The sequence below is a fragment of the Tympanuchus pallidicinctus genome, unplaced genomic scaffold (genome assembly GCF_026119805.1).
Source record: "Tympanuchus pallidicinctus isolate F22 unplaced genomic scaffold, pur_lepc_1.0 scaffold15, whole genome shotgun sequence".
In the NCBI taxonomy this organism is placed as follows: Eukaryota; Metazoa; Chordata; class Aves; order Galliformes; family Phasianidae; genus Tympanuchus; species Tympanuchus pallidicinctus.
In genome coordinates this window covers 8,076,711-8,092,866 of record NW_026294669.1, presented here as the reverse complement: position 1 = coordinate 8,092,866, position 16,156 = coordinate 8,076,711, and the positions used below count along the sequence as shown (strand labels likewise).

At 37.5% G+C, this 16,156-nt stretch overlaps 2 long non-coding RNA genes across 2 annotated transcripts in view; one reads left to right on the top strand and one right to left on the bottom strand.

Annotated features, from left to right (window-relative positions):
* Positions 1-653: 653 nt before the first annotated feature.
* LOC128077183 (uncharacterized) lies at positions 654-5,167 on the bottom strand. Its single transcript, XR_008204869.1, has 3 exons — positions 5,107-5,167; positions 1,935-2,049; positions 654-848 (listed from the first exon to the last, which is right to left on the bottom strand). It is a non-coding gene; the product is annotated as an uncharacterized LOC128077183 (long non-coding RNA).
* Positions 5,168-6,807: 1,640 nt separating this feature from the next.
* The window catches only part of LOC128077031 (uncharacterized), a 79,361-nt gene continuing 70,012 nt past the window's right edge, over positions 6,808-16,156 (top strand). Inside the window, exon 1 of the long non-coding RNA XR_008204806.1 lies at positions 6,808-6,880. This is a non-coding gene — a long non-coding RNA (uncharacterized LOC128077031). The remainder of the gene's footprint in view (positions 6,881-16,156) is intronic.

Here is a 16,156-nt window from a genome sequence, read left to right as displayed (position 1 = left end):
CACTGCATCACCAGTTTTTTGCAGAAGAACTTGTTCCCAGTCTCCAAGTGGAATCCTCCCCCCAACACAGCTCAAGGCCAACACCTCTTGCTGTGCCTCTGGTCTTAGTGAAGAGCAAAGGGGGAACAGCAGCCCCTGCAGGATTTTACATTGCCCCCAGAGCTGCTAATGCCCACACCTTCCAACAGCAGTGCTGCTTCTGTGTGTCCCCACGTGGTCCATGCTGGATCATGAAACTCACAGGATAGGAGGAGAAGCTGCAGAGCAGCCAAGGAGCATCAAGATTAACTGCTGGCCCCATCTCCACATGCAGCCTCGTGCCTCAGAATGAAATCCTCCAGCATCTCTGAATACTATCTTTCTTTTCATCATCTGTAATTATTGATGTGCAGCTTTCACACACATTACCCAGATGAGACTTTTTTTTTGCCAGAATTTCAAACTGCTGAAAGTTACATAACATTTTAAAATTTCTTTCATTTATTAATAATATAATGTAGTGGAAATATTAGGTCACTGCCTGAACCAGTTATTGAGCATGTGATGGGAAGAAAGGGCCAACTCAGAGGAGTTCAGGTGTACACAATATACCTGAATGACCAGAAGGGAAGGAGCCAACATCCATCCCTTCCCAGACCTCATTTAAGGGATGGTAGTGGAGGTGAAGGTATTTCCTGGGAGGTCCCTCTATACTTGAGGCCTTCTGAAAGTAAGTAGTGTGCTTACTGCTGTTGTGTCTGTGCAAGTCCTCACTTGCTACAGCCTGAGACCTTGCTGCTCCATTGTCATTACTGTACTTTCCATTGCATTATATATGCATACATTCAAATTAGCAATAGCTACTAGACCTGTACAAGAGAAAGACAGGAGATGCTGCTGTTCTTCAACAATCATAAGAAATTAAGACACAATTCCAAAAAAATATTGTTGTTTATGAAAAGCATATGGAAAGAGGAGGAAGAATTAACACTGAAGATAATTTAATCTCAGCGGGTATTGCTGGAGCAAGAAAAGATGTCCCTATTTGGACATCACTGAAATAAGACTGAACAAATTGGTATTGTAACACCTTTATGCTTTATACTTGAAAGTGGAACCTTGCAGGTGAACAAAGGCTTCACAAGAAACAAAACTACCAATATTTTGTTTTTCAGTTTAAACAAACTGAAACAAGAGATCCCCTTGGCTGATTCTTTCTCTAAGTTATTTTCTGTCCCAGACTCTCATTAAGCAATACTGAAGAGTAACCTGGACTCCAGGACACCGTATAGCAGCACATTTTTGCTGTTTTAGTCCATCTCTCACTTAATTACCTTCAGAACTCTATTTCATAAATGCAAGTAGTTGCTGTGGGGCAGAATGCATTGCACATCACTTGCAGCAGACTTCACAGGCGTTCACTGTGAACATTCTTGGCAGTTTGAAAAGCATGACCTCTAGCTTGGCTGTTGAGCTGCTCTGCTTACAGATGTGACACAAACTGTGAAGCAAAAAAGGTGACCAGGTCCAAACTGGCCACTGGCATATTAAATAACGAGGATATCTGTGTGTAGGCACATCAGTCTCCATTAGATGTGTTTTGAAAAATAAATTGAGCCATCCTCACTCATCAAGAAAGGCTTTTGGTACAAAACTCTAGGGAATGTCATGTCAAGGCTGAATTTTAAGCAGCTTCTTGCTGTAAGTCAGTGTAGTTTAGGTTCTGGAAATATATTTCCATATTTCCTCCCTGTCTACCTTACATCGTGCCTACAGAATATACTTTTAATTAGCTAAATATTTGTTCTTTCTACACTGTGCTGATTTATAGTTACATGGTTAGATTCACTATTTGGATCCTTCTGAAATATTGTCACTGAGCAAATAGAGTGAATTAAAAATCTGGGCAGGAGAGAGCTGACACCAGTACTTATACTGAGGGCAGAGAAAATTACCTTCTTCAAGAACAGGATGATCCACGTGTTCTTATCTCAGCCAGCACTGCCAGGGTCATCACCATTTAGCTTTCATCCACATCACCACACTCTCAGATCTGCCAAGATGTTGGACCTGGAAAACGTGTTCTGTTAAAACCCCATATGAGGAACTCATCTCAGTGTCCCCTCTGGGCACAGGTTGACTTGGCAAGAGTTTGTGAAAGTGCATTAGTGTGGCACAAGGCCCAAACTGACAAATGCTTCTGTGAGGTATGTTAGATCCCTCTGACCAGGATATATGGGATATACACCAATCATCTGTCAACACAATTTTACAAGTTTTCTTTTGTTGGCAGGGAGCAGAAGGAAAACGTTGATGCATTTGCAGAGGAATGATAGTTTTGCATCTGTGTAGGCAGATATCGTGGCATTATGTATGGGATATGGGACTTTGGAAATTAGATTCCATTAGGTGGCTACATATCATACGCTCCAACACAGCATTATCCCCATATCTTGTAAAAGATATTGCTTAGAGTTTACTTCATTAGAGAGTTCAAAACATGTTTTGAGCTCTATCCTTTCTCTTCAAGCAGAAACTGTGGGGAAAAATGACAAAAAAAAAAATCAGAAAGCAATAATATACATTTCTTAGTGACAAGTCCAGACAATACTTGAAATGATTAATTTATCATACTATTTTCTGAAGTTTGGCATTTCCTAGATTTAGCAAGAATTCCCTGTGGTACATAAGTTTCATTTCTGCCCATAGGTTCATTAATAACTGCTTGACTTACCAGGCAGTCCTTACTAACAATAGGATTTTTTTAAATGATTATTGAGTTGCTGTCAGAACATATCAGATTTTCTACACATGATCTTGCAGGCAGAACTGTAGGAGATCATGCTTTGTTTACCTAAGCTTTCTGAAGTTGAAGGATTCCAAATTAGAGACTCTGAATCTCTGAATACAAATGTTTTCAATATCCTAGTGTGTTGTCAATGGCACTATTTTGAAGCCAGACTTAGAATGTTTGTTCTCATTTACTTTTAAGTTACTTATGCTAGTTGAAAGTGCAACATGAAAGTAATCTTTGAGTTCAGCTGCATCATTTCATATAAATCATCATGATGTATGTGAAAAGTATCAATCTCATGCAGAAAATATCACAAAAAACTTGTAATTTTTACTGCTTAAATATGGACAACAGGGTCAGTTTTCAAAAATATCACTGAAAAGAATCTTTTTATTGTCATAGTTGGCTTTGAAAAAAACATTAGCAATGGCACTTGTGAACATCTGCACCATTAAACTAGAAGAGTTAAACTAGAAAATCAGTTCTTCCATGTTCCGCACCCACAAAATTGACAACCTTTCTGAACCATTGTTTCAATTTTAGAGATGATAGTTTCTGCTCTTAGACCAAATTTATCTTTCAGACTAATGAGTTCTGGATAGGCACTGAGTTTAAAATCAGTTTTCATATAGACAGGTATAAGGTTTATTTTCTGCAAATGTGTGTTATGCATGAAAGTCTGTATACATATGCAAGTGTGTCTGCAGAAATTATCACTTTCCCACTTAATCGACACATTTAATTCTAAAACCTGAACTTTGGAAAAGTTACCCACTGGAACTGAGCTAAAGGTAGAGGTATATCAGGGTATATAAAGATACGTTACATAAGAAATAGATGACATGATTAACAGAATGGTAGTGAGAGCTTGAAAATTGCTGGTTAGAAATTTCTAACGCTAACTACATTTCTGTAGGTTATCATTGAATATAACTGAATTTGGAAATTTAACATACACCTCTGAATTTAACACAGATTTAGCAAATCTATGTTCATAAAAAGCAGACCAGGATGTCAAGTAACTTTTTTTTTTTTTTTAGGATTTTAGTTTAGTATTGCTTCCAAATAATGTCTCCCTCAGGGGCCATATATGGAGTTATTGTCTCAGTTTTAACTGACATCATCAGCACTGTGTAGCATGAAGCATACAATTGGGCCATACCAAATTTGAGGTTTTTTTGTTTGTTTTTCAGAAATTACTCATTTACCCTATATTTTAAAACCTGAGCAATGCTGTGCATCAATTGTAAATGCAGACTGGCATGGCCCTGAATATGTTCCAAACCAGAACAAACCTACAGTGAGAGTGAAAAGGGGAGATGGATTGGATTGTATTTCATGAAATATCTTGTAGATTTTTGCATAGCTTTCATGGATTTTCTCAAACTTAAAACTACTCTAGCACTTCTGACAAGCAGTTTGGTCTTTCAGAACATTGGGCCAGAATGATTGGTATTATTAGTTGATTAAAAGGAAGACAGTATTTTGGAGTCAGAGTAACATGGATCACACAAAGATGAGGAACAGAAATAATTCTCCTAATGAATTATCTTTTTTCATACACAGAGGATCAAGGTCTAATCTTGCAGATTTTAGCATAGCTGTGCATGGAATCCTGCTGTCTCACATGATCTGGATGGCAGGAGTCCAGGTTACTGCACTGATCTGGCCCTTCCTGAAGTGATGTACCCAACTGATAACAGCAACCGGCTGTCTGCCTACCTATTTTAACCTTAACTACTAGAAATCCACAGAATCAGTTCCCTCTTGTCTCCTCTTCCAGAAAAGAAAGCCAGACTCAGACATTAGCAATTTACAAGTAATACCTATGTGCATTTGTTATTCTCTGTGCATCATCAACACCACTGTAGTTAATTGTGTGATACAACCTTAATTAAAAAGAAGCAAGCTAGCCTATATGATGTTTCTGGGTAAAAAAACACCTACAGTGCTTGGGAAACATTACCTTGTATTAAAAGATGTTAAGTCCTTCCCTGCACTAAACAGGATTTACGCATTAGCTTCCCCCAGAATCTAAAGCTAATGTCAATATTTTGGACCTCCTCTCTAAAATACACCATGATTAAAGCCCAATTTCTTTAAAACATCACTTAAAACTCTGAAATGAAGAAAGTGAAGAAAGCAGTTGGAATCATAAAAATCTCACAGCAGCTAGTGTGGAAAGCACCTCTAGAAACTACCTTTTCCAAGCCACCTACAATAACAGTCTCAAAGACCAGTGTGATGGAATGACAGTACACAAGTATACTCATGAAGAGACTGGCTCAAAAGAAAAATATTATAAGGGAAAGGGAAATAAAAGGACTGCTCACCAATCTCTGAAGATCTAGGCTTACAGGGAAAACTCCACAAAAGAGGGATGCCCAGAAAAAGAGCCTTACTCTGTGGCAGTCATCCCTTAAATGAGGTGTAAGAGAGGTGGAGCCAGGCTGCACCCCTTCCCATCACGCTCATGGATTGCTTTCACCTGTGTTCCCAGAGCTGATGGGGTCCTTTCCCCAGGTGCTCAATCAGTGGTTCAGGTTGTGACTGAGCAGTTACCATACACGTGCTCAAGTAGGATCAGCTAAAGCAGATTGCTTGGCTCTCTGTCCTGTCACATTTCTAGTATTTCTATGGATGGAGATGTACAACCTACTGGGACAACGTGTTTCAATGCTTAACCACTCCTGCAGTGAAAAAGCTTTTTTTCTGCATTTGTATGGAATTTGCTGCTTTTCACCTGTTCATTGCCTCTCGTTCTGTCATTAAGAAGCACTGAAAAGAGTCTGACTTCATCATCTTTACTTTTTCTCATTGAGTATTTGTACACACATTAAATGTTGATAAGTAGCCTCTTCTGCACATGGCAGTGCAAAAACATCTTTTCATTTTTTGTAGGTAGCCACTTTTAATAACATAGCATTTAAGCTCATTATATTATTTTTTATATATGAAGATCTATTATTTTTTAGCACTTTCTGCTTAAAAAAACCCAACTCATTGAAGGTTCTTTTCGAAATACTGTGAAGATTACAAGCAGGATGAGAGGATTTATTAACACACCTATCAAAATGCAGTTGTAGCCACTGGTTTATAGCTTACAGCATGACAGATTTATATCTTTAAAACAATTCTTTCCTCAGGTATAAAGTACTTTCCTTTTACGCTGCCCTTGTTAATGTGAAGAGTCTTAGTAAAATTTTCACTTTCAGAAGGGGTAGTGTGCCTTTTACATTACTTTATCTTTTACATATATACACAAGGTCAGCCAAGATTTTTTGAAGATAAAATCTGAGTTGGTGAGATGGATCTCAGGACATTCTGGATGCTTGGCAGCTGGATGGAGACAGAGACGTGGCATTTTGTGGTGCAAAGAACACAAGATGTCACCCTACCTGTGAGATTTCTCCAACAGAAAAAAACATCATTAGCTGAAGAGGAAAGGGAATGAAGGACTGAGGTTATTTTTTAGAAGATGATCATCGCATTCCTTCACTTACAGGAAATCTAGATTAGTAAAATCGTTCAACTAATACGGAACACTATTTCAGAACAACCAAAAAACCACAAATCATTGAATGTTTCTAATTCAATGCTATTATGCTGTTTATGAGTTCCTTGGTTAGTTTTTACTTTAGGGTATGTTCCTGAAGTTTGAAATAAAAATTTCACTTCACTGAACAGTAACCCTATGCTTATTGTACCTATTAGTGAAAAAGATGATGGAAAAGAGTACAATATTTTTGAGTTATCTTCAGTCTGATTAATGTTCATACATGTACCTCGTATTCTATCAGGTTACTGAAAGAGGTGGTGGTGTGTCCTTAGAATCTGTGTAAGCTGCTTTTACTTTTAAGATCATTTCAGATTTCCATTTGTATGGAACTGTTTAGTTACTGCCTGAACCACACATTGAGCACCTGGGGAAAGGACTGGGTCAGCCCTGGGAGCACAGCTGCAGGCAATTCACCTGTACTACCAGAAAGAGAAGCTGCACCTCTCTTAGACCTCATTTAAGGGCTGACTGCCAGTGGGGATGGATTTCTTTCTGAAGATCCTTCTTTGATGAATCTTTCTTATCCAAACCTAGCATCTTCTGAATAGGTGAGCAGTCCTCTTCCCTTTCTTTATAGTGTAATTCTATTGTTCTAGTCCTTCCATTGTCACACCTTTGCTGTGATGCTTTTCCTACTGTATTGACCTATGACTATATCATTAAAAGGAGTTTTTATGTTTCTGAGATTGAGAGTAGTTGGTTTGTGGCCTATTATATAATGCTGTACCTTTTGATTGAAACTCTGTAGGAGCTAGAACAGTCAGCACTGCACAAAAGATTGCTTGTATTATAAAGGTAAGAGTTTTTATGGTCCAAACCTTCATAAACTGTGTCAAGCTGTGATAGCTATAATTATTGCATGCGTTGATTTAACCCATACAATGTAGTCATAATACATTAGCCTTTCTAACTTTCCCTTGCCTGTCTTTTATTATCAGCGACATTTTCCTTTAAAGGTTCAGAGCAAGTGTGACTTTATGATCAGTTCTGAGCTTTAAGTTAACCCATTTTGTTATTTGTTCCTATGGAATACTGTTATTGAAGAAACCAGAAGATGGCAGTCTTTCTTAATACACTGGAGCTAAATTCTACTAGCAATTACAGTTTCTATTCTTGTACCTCAAAACAGGCAAAAATGTGAGAAGAAATGAAGAGACTCATCTCTTGTTTTGCCAGTATAAGTTATTGTGCACACGATTCCTACAGTGTCTTCTAGTGCCTGTTCTTTTGGGCATCAGATCTTGATAGTCAAATAAATCCTGGTGTGTTTATGATTTTTCCAGTCTGCAGATTAACTTCTGCGCAGCCTGAAGGTGTTACCTTCCTGTTTGAGCGTACTTGAACTGCAGTTATTTCTTCTCTCCTAACACTGTTAGGTCAAGTCAGTTCCCTTGGTAAAACTCTGTTATTTCAGAGTTAATTGTCTTAGGGGGAAAAAAAAAACCACCATAATTCATGTGTTATTGATCTCTATATTTATTCTCCTGGACACTGCTGTAACAGATCTCATTGTCATCTTTGTGTTAGAGATACTAAAACTGTTTTCTGCAGCTCTGATTGATGCATGTTACTCAGTATCTTGCCATTGCTTTCTTGGGCTTTCATGCCTGTGATGTACTGGAGAGAACTGATTCTTACAGTGGAACACTCATTTTTCCCTGGTATGCATGTAAGGTAGGTGTTTATGTAAAGACAAACATTTTGGATTTGTGTGCCAGGATTTTGCCAGAAAGAATCGCTTATTAGGTAATGAGTGTTTGGGTGTAGGCTTGGAATATGGATTCACAGAAAATGCAAAACTCCTTTGTGTGGCAAAACTTGATATGCTGACACTGCATAAATTAACTGAAGCTTGTTATTATGTTTGCTTCACAAAGCCTCAGCAGCAATTCCCAGATAACTACAATGGGATTTACCTCAGCTGCATATAAGAAGTTTCAGTTGCTATGCAGCAGTGTAGTACAAGCCTCTAAAAGCTTTGTTAAACATTGAGAGTGCGCTTCATCATCTGCCAGAAATGTTTAAAGGCATAACATCTCACTAATAATTATTAAATCATTGAGTTGTGCAAAGAGAGGTGTTTCCATCTTTAATTAATGACTGTAAAACACAGGTAATTTGCCAAGCATCCACTAGCATATTGGATAACTGGAATTCTGCTGAGGGGAATTATCAGAGCTTCATACGATGTGTCTCAGAAAAGGAAGGAAAAACAGTGTTCAGGGAGTAAAACAGTATTCAGCCATTGCAAACAATGAAGTTTTGACCCTTCTCCACACTCTGACATCTTACTACATTCTGAAGTAGGGAGGCATAAAGAAAAAACATGAAGTTTGCATAATTTTAATTATGTTATTAGTTTCCTGAGAGAGACTCAATCATAATTCTGTTCTCTCTTTAAGGAGAGCTTGATGCATCACAAACAAGTGTCTTTCTATTCTCCATTTATTTAAAATGAAACTTGTTTTGCTAGCAGCTCAGATTTAGGACATGCAGAGATTCTGTCCTCCACAATGGATGTAACACTTAGTAGTTTTCTGCATTGATGATCTAGCCATTCTCTCATGTTGTCTGATGTTGTAGAGCTATACGTCAGTCACAATCAGACTTATACTAGTGTCTGATTGATCTAAACATTTAGCTGCAAAAATGAAGGCATTTTAGCTGTGCCATAGAATTAGTCACTTTTTTCCTGACAGAAGAAAAACACTGAATAAGTCTGGCCCTGTAGGTGATGCTGAGAGACACTGGGAGCTACAATAAATTGAATTTGCCAGCCTGGTAGTAATGTTGAATATTTACTACTTCCAGGAAAATTAAACCTTGAAAAAAAAAATGATAAGCAAATGAATTGTAAATGATTATTCATTACACAATTTCTAATGTTTTATCTTTCCATTAAACAGTGCAGTTTTAACAGGGACTTATAACGTGGCAGCTGTGGATCTGTGAAGCTCTCCTTTATTTTTTTTTTTTTTTCAATTGGCTTTAAGATAGATACTTTTATTCTTATTGCATTTTCAAAACCATTTGTACATATGATTTTAAGTGCAGGTGATTTGAAAGCTCCCAGGATCCCTACCTGACTTCTGTGATTTTGCCTTTTTATATTGCAGTGAAGGTACTGAAGGAACAACTGATCCTACTTCTAAAATGTATCTCTACCTTGTTATATTGCATTTAAGGGGAGAAATGTTTACTATTTCAGCATGTAATTTTTTACTATTCTCTGACAGCTTTAGTGGTATAAGCAGTATTCAGGGTACATTTGAGAGAGACACTGATTAATGGTTCTAGGGTTCTAATAAGAAACAGGCTGCTGAAGTGCAATGAAGAACTGTGTGAAGATTAAGGTTTTCCTACACTGGTAGAATGGAAATAGACTTTTGGATGAAATATTTCAGGAAACAAATCCAATAGGAAGCCAATTGGGGAGGGGGAAAAAAAGTCCAATTACATGCATAAGTGCAGATATCTGGCTTTTCCTCTCAAAGATTTTCCCCTGAAGTTATCAAGTAAGAGTAATTACTATTAGAGAAATTTTCTGATCACTTGTACTCCTGAAAATCCACGTAGAATATTTTCAGATCATGGATTATATGTGCATATCTCATTATTGCTAATGAGAATTTCCAAGTAGCATATAATTTTACTGCGCTATTTAGTCTGACTTGTATTACACCTGTCAGTCTGTGTTTCTACTGCTATTTCATTAGTATGAAATAGCATTAGTATTAGTATTAGTATTAATATTTAAAGGTCAAACTTAGCTTGCAGTGATATTAGAATATGTTAAGTTTCATCTGACTTGAGTAGAACTTTTCTGGGACGGTATTCACTATAACAGCAAAAAGGCTATCGCTAACACTTCCTTGCCTTTTTAAATGTATCTTTATTTTCCTCACTCCATTAGAAACTGATCAGTTTCCATTTGAATGAGGGAGGAGTGAAATTTGTGAAGGAACAAAATGTAATTCATACTGCTGTCAAGGGGAGTGAGCTGTCACTCTTCTTTGTGTCTGAAGAACCTTCCACTGAATTAGTCATATCTGAAGGTCTTTGCTGATTTTCCAGATGAAAGCCCTACCACTCAGCGTTGGGATCTTGAAACAAACATGGAATGTGTTTCAACAATAAGGCGCTTTAGAATAAAAAAATGCTACACTTGGAAGGCAATGGTGTGATAAAGTGTCTCAATTTAAATAGCTTTTGTAATGATTCAGATTTTGTGCCCACAAATATTTAGGTATGTGAGCAGCTGAACTGCATATTGTACTGCATGCATGTGGAGGTTTTATGTCATAACTTTGTCTACATGGTGTGGATGCGGTAGTAATTAAGACTGAGCAAAATTCTTTATGAATGTTGGTTATATGCACTTCTCTGATGCTGGCAAACAATGCAGCTTGACATGTTTTATCATTTAAAAAAAACCTATGAAGCAACAGGGAAACTATTTAGTGAAAGTTTCAAATCTCTGCCATAGATGTGAGTGGAAGTGTGGTTTTTTGTGTTGGTTTTTTTTTTTTTTTTTTTTTTTTTTTTTTTTTTTTACTTCAGTGGAATAAGATCTGTCTCTAAGAGCCTAAATGATCCTGTCCTAAATTTGTACTTGCAGTTTTTTGCCACTGTTGAGTTACAGGCTGTGTGTTTTTTATTAACTATGGGTCTACGCATTGTACCATTTGAGAGTATGTGGATCACTCATACACATCTGAAGAGACCATTAGTTGATGACTGCTGGGCTTTCCAGCAGGTAAATTCCAGGTGGTAAATTAAGACAGTCTGTCTTTTTCACCTGGTGTTTTACTTAAATCAATCATCTTAGAACAAAACTTTCCATATCTGTACCAAGCATCAGTAACTCTAGCTTTTGCAGTCAGATACAAAATCAGAAAAACTTAAATATATACACTTTGCATACAAGGAATTATCATCAGCCACGTAGCTGTTAATCTGAAATACAACATCATTCTTTTGAATGCTACCTCTTTGTAAAAGTCTGATATGAAGTTATTACTAATTTTGTGACTCTCATCAGCTAAATGCCATTAGTCAGTGTGATTTTACCACTTCAGCTGGTGCTGAATAATCAGATGCTCTTGCTGTATCTCTAGATGCCTCTTTTAACACACAACATCAGTGAGTAAATAGTGTTAGGTACATAGAAGGAAATGTTTTAACTGGGATTGTGATGTAAGTAGCTGATATTTTATCACTTTCGGCTTATCAAAGAAAAAAAATTTCTAATAAGCTTAGTTAAGTTTTCCTGAATTCAGTAGATGAAGTGTTCCTCTGGGGTGTGTATATGGGTGTATGGGAACTGCTGAATCACGGCCTGAACCTCTGACTGACCACCTGTGGCGAGCAATGAGTCAGTTCTAGGAGCACCGCTGAAGGCAATTCTCTTGTGCTACTGGAAGGGGTGGAGCTTGGCTCCACCTCTCCTGGACACCATTTAAGAGCTGACTGCTAGTGGGGATGGTTCCTCTTGGAGTCTTCTCAGTGAGCCTAGGACAAGGGTAAGCTTTCCATTCATTCTTCTTCAGTGTGATAACCTGTTTAGCCTAACTTTCTTGCGCACTTCCTAAATATAGCATGTATATTCATTGATTGTACAATGGAAAATAACAAGAACCTACTGATTTTCTGCTGCTATAGAAACCACCCTAACCAGGAGGGTTAGTTAAATAATTTATTTATTTAAAAAGAGCACCCTCTGGCTTTGTATTTGTCTTGCATATGTATTTCTTTTTAAATATGGAAAACGATGCTTAGTTTTTCAAATGGGTAGTCTGTTTTGGATTTGGCTGTAATTTCACTAGCAAGCTTAGGAAGTAATTTTTGTTGAAGAAATGAAAAATGTGCAGAACCTGAAGAGACTTTACAGGCATCTTGAATTACATCATCATCTTTTAACTCATCACAGAGTATACAGAGAGGAAGGGAGTCTTAACATTTGTGTTGTCCGTTGGTGTGGAGATGAGACTAGATGCACACCTCTTCCTGTTCTGTACTGTCACTCTTCATACTACCTTATCAGACAGGGTGTTGGGTTTTTTTTTTTGGATCTAGAGTAGAGAAACTGATACAGATATTTTTGTGTAAATCGTGTCTGATCAAAAAATGCTCATGAGTCATTGCTTATAAAGAAAGGAGCTAGTTGGTGCCTCGATTGGTGTGTCCCACTGACAGCAGTATTTGCCTGAAATGTATTGAGTTTTACTGAAGTTTTAAAAGACGAATACCCCAAATGAATGCATGTGCTATTTCTACTAGCATAGAAATTTTGGCACAAATGAATTGATTCTTCTGGAAAAGCAAGTGCACTACTTCTTTTGGTTTGTTTTTCAAGTATGAAGTTCAAAACTGCTTTTGTTGCAATATGAAATTGCATATTGCAGATTGGAACTCCAGAGATCTTTTTATCCTTGACACTGTGGTGATTCTTAACAAGATAAGGCTGAGCTGGACTGAGATGAGAACATGGCTCTGTGGAATGAAGATTAATCTTTTGCCTGGTTCAGCTATACTTTTCCAGCCACTTCTTCAGTTTTTATGTTTGAATTGAGGAAGCTTAAAACTAATATAGGTTTAAAAGGTTTTCTATCACTCACTGCTACTGCCAATGGAGTGTTGCCCATCTGATTCCTGTGACTCTCTAGAATAAGAAGCTTAAGTTCTCTTTTTACTAGCTGTAAAAGAGAAACCAAAGGACAAGTGTAGATATAACCCATTCTATGGAGCAGTAGGGATATTCCTGGCTGTGTTTTCTTGTTACCTGCAGGAGCTTCACAATTATAACAGACCATGACAAAAGCAGTCTTGAGGGTAGGATCCTTCCCATTTTTCTGATGTCAGTCACACAGCACTGTTGGAAAGATAGACAGGTATGTCAAATCAGCCATATCACAGTCTAGTTAGTTCTACCTCTTTAATATATGCAATAGACAAGCAGTCAGTCACCCACAGCTTGGGTGATGCTGGTGGCTGATTATCAGTGGGTATGAAATACTGTGCCTTTTGCAAGAAATGTATTAGTATCTGTAGTCTAGTCAGATTACAACTAGAAATATTCTGTGTGGATATCTGTAGTTCATTTCAACGGTGTGTTAACCCACAAGGTTTTATGAAGGGCATGCTGAAATATTGAGAAATTGTAATCCTGTTTTGCCATTTCTTGTTCCATTTTAGTATGTGCTGCATTTTCATTCTTCTCCGAGTAGTGCCTGTGTTCTTCCTTAAAAGCATATACCTCAACCTTAAATTGCATTTGTAGATCAAAAGGTATCTGTGTAAGGATAGCCTCTTCCTTCTCAACAAAGCTGCTTTTAGAGAATGATACTTGCTGACTAGTGCGACAGGAAGAAGCTTTGAATGATTTTTCCCATGTTAGCAGAGCACATGAAAGGTTTACTCAGCCGGAAGCATGAAGGAAAACACTTATTTCCTTGTCTGTCTTCAGAACCAGGCCCGTTAGCTAAGTTGCTCTTGTGCAAACACACTGACAGTGAAGGTGCTACACAGGTGAAACTGGGCACCTCATCTGACCTACACAGCCTTCCCTCTTGATAATAATCTACAAGAAATACCAAGGCAGTACAAGGCTTAGATATTGCTGCTTTTCTAGGTAGTAAAAATATTCTTTCACAGAAAGATGTGGGTTGGCTCAAATAAAAATCAAAGTGGCTGGATGAAGTGGCTGTGACTTTTTTAGGTGTTAACAGCTGTTGTGTGATAGAGGTTGTAGATGCCAGCATATGCATTCCAGCATTCCTTTCAGGGAAAAAGCAAGGTCAGGGATGGTGCAGAGACAGCACGTGGTAAAGGACAACTGTGATACCTGCTCTAGATTTTTTTTTGTTCAAGGGGCTGGGAGTTCAACAGGGCTTTGTAGTACCCTCTGAAACCAGTAGTTGCTTAAGGCAAATGCAGCAAGGCTTGCATGGATAGGGGCTATTTGATTTGTTGTGTTTACAGCATAAATGAAAAATTTACTGTGAGGGTGAAAGCTGCGGGATCAAGTAGAAACTACATAAAGCTATGTAACTTGCATTTATTCCCCCTTCAGACTGATGCTTGTCCAGATTAACAATCTGCTGCTTATTCCAGGCATTGCAGTACATTAAGTTTCTTAGATTGCAAATTTGGATATTTTGAGGCTGAAAAATGCCAGCCTTATTGTTGACCTTACAACATTAACTATACATCCAATGTCTTAAATTATAGTATTCTACAACACTTCTCAACAGAATTTATTTCCTTAGTGTACAAAAGGAGGGGAACTGGGGCAACTGAGGTGGCTTTGACTTATTGCTGTGTGCTTGCCTTTTTTTTTAATAGTTCTTATTTAATTCAGTTTCTACTTAAGCATAATGGATATCTTGCATCAACTTAGTGATACCAGAGTGCCCTTCCTTCTAAAGAAATTGAGTTCTTTATATCTGTTACCTTACATTTGCAAGTAGTCTTCAGATTGAGTACTTCATTTTACAGAGAATAGATACACAAATATGAAACAATTTGATCAGATCTGTAGACATCCAAGGCTCAAACCAGAGAAATGATCTAGGTATATAAGCTACTGAGCTTCAATGTGAATACCAAATCTTTCCCTTGTCGTGTGCCTAGATTATTGTTTTTCATTTCTAATACAAATGGAAATCAAATCTACAGTCACTTTCAATAGGTCTGCTGCAAACTGTTGAGCTTATATTTTGACAGTTTTAGAATTTCAGATAGGATCTCTGAAAAAAAGAATGGAATAAGTCAAACAGCTGTATATCTGTGTACATATTACTAGGTGAAGGTTGAAAGTGATATCTGTTGACATATCCAGCAATATTATCAGGAAAGGAGTCTGAAGTGGAAGAGACTTTTCACGGTGGCACTATGTGAAACTAAAGTGAAACTTCATCTGAACTTGTATCTTCATTACAGATTCTTTTTTTCTACTGCAATGCATGCACATATCATAAATCCTATATTAAAAAAAAAAAAAGAGTTGTACTCCCTCCTATCTAACAAATTTTGTGCGAGTTTGTGGAGATGAAACTAGAGCTGTGAGTGCATTTTGCCCTGGCCTCAATGCAGCCTTTCGGTGTAAGAGTGGGGGGGCCTCTGGGTGATGATAATTGCAGAAGAGTACGGCAAGAGGGAGTGAGTCTTCCTGTTAGGGAAAGTGCACGAAGACAGTCCAAACAACATACTTAGCAAAAAGGATTTTTCCTTGAAAATGCCGACCTTTCATTAGAGGCATAACTAAGATTTTGCTTGTCCCAAGTTGGAAGAATGAAAGTAGTGACTTTAGAGTGGGGGGGGAAAAAAAAAAACACCACCACAATTCTTGAACAAATGTAGTTTTACTGCCACATGTAATTACATGAATTTAGAGCTGGAGGCTATTTTAATAACAAATGTATACTAAGTACTTATTTAAAAAAAAAAAAAAAGCTTCATTAGGACTATAGTATCTTTTTAAGCAGAAATCAATGGTGTGTGTACTCCATTGTTGGGAGGCGTGCTTGAAGAGTATGAAAGGAAATCTATTTGCTGTAGCTGGAATTAATATATGTAGCAGCATAGGTTTCAGCTTGAGCTGCATGTTCTGTCACAAACTTCACGAGGGTCTCTTGTGGCTCTTTGCAGATATTAATATATCTCAGCAATATCAACCAGAGAATCTATATTTGCTTATGTTTCTATCTTAAGCTTTTTTTTTTTTTTTTACATTTAAAAGAGACTTGAAATGGTACAGATGATGTAATGATGCTTCTGAATCAAAGCTACGTGTAGCTCTGGCTGAGGCCTTGAAAAACAGCACT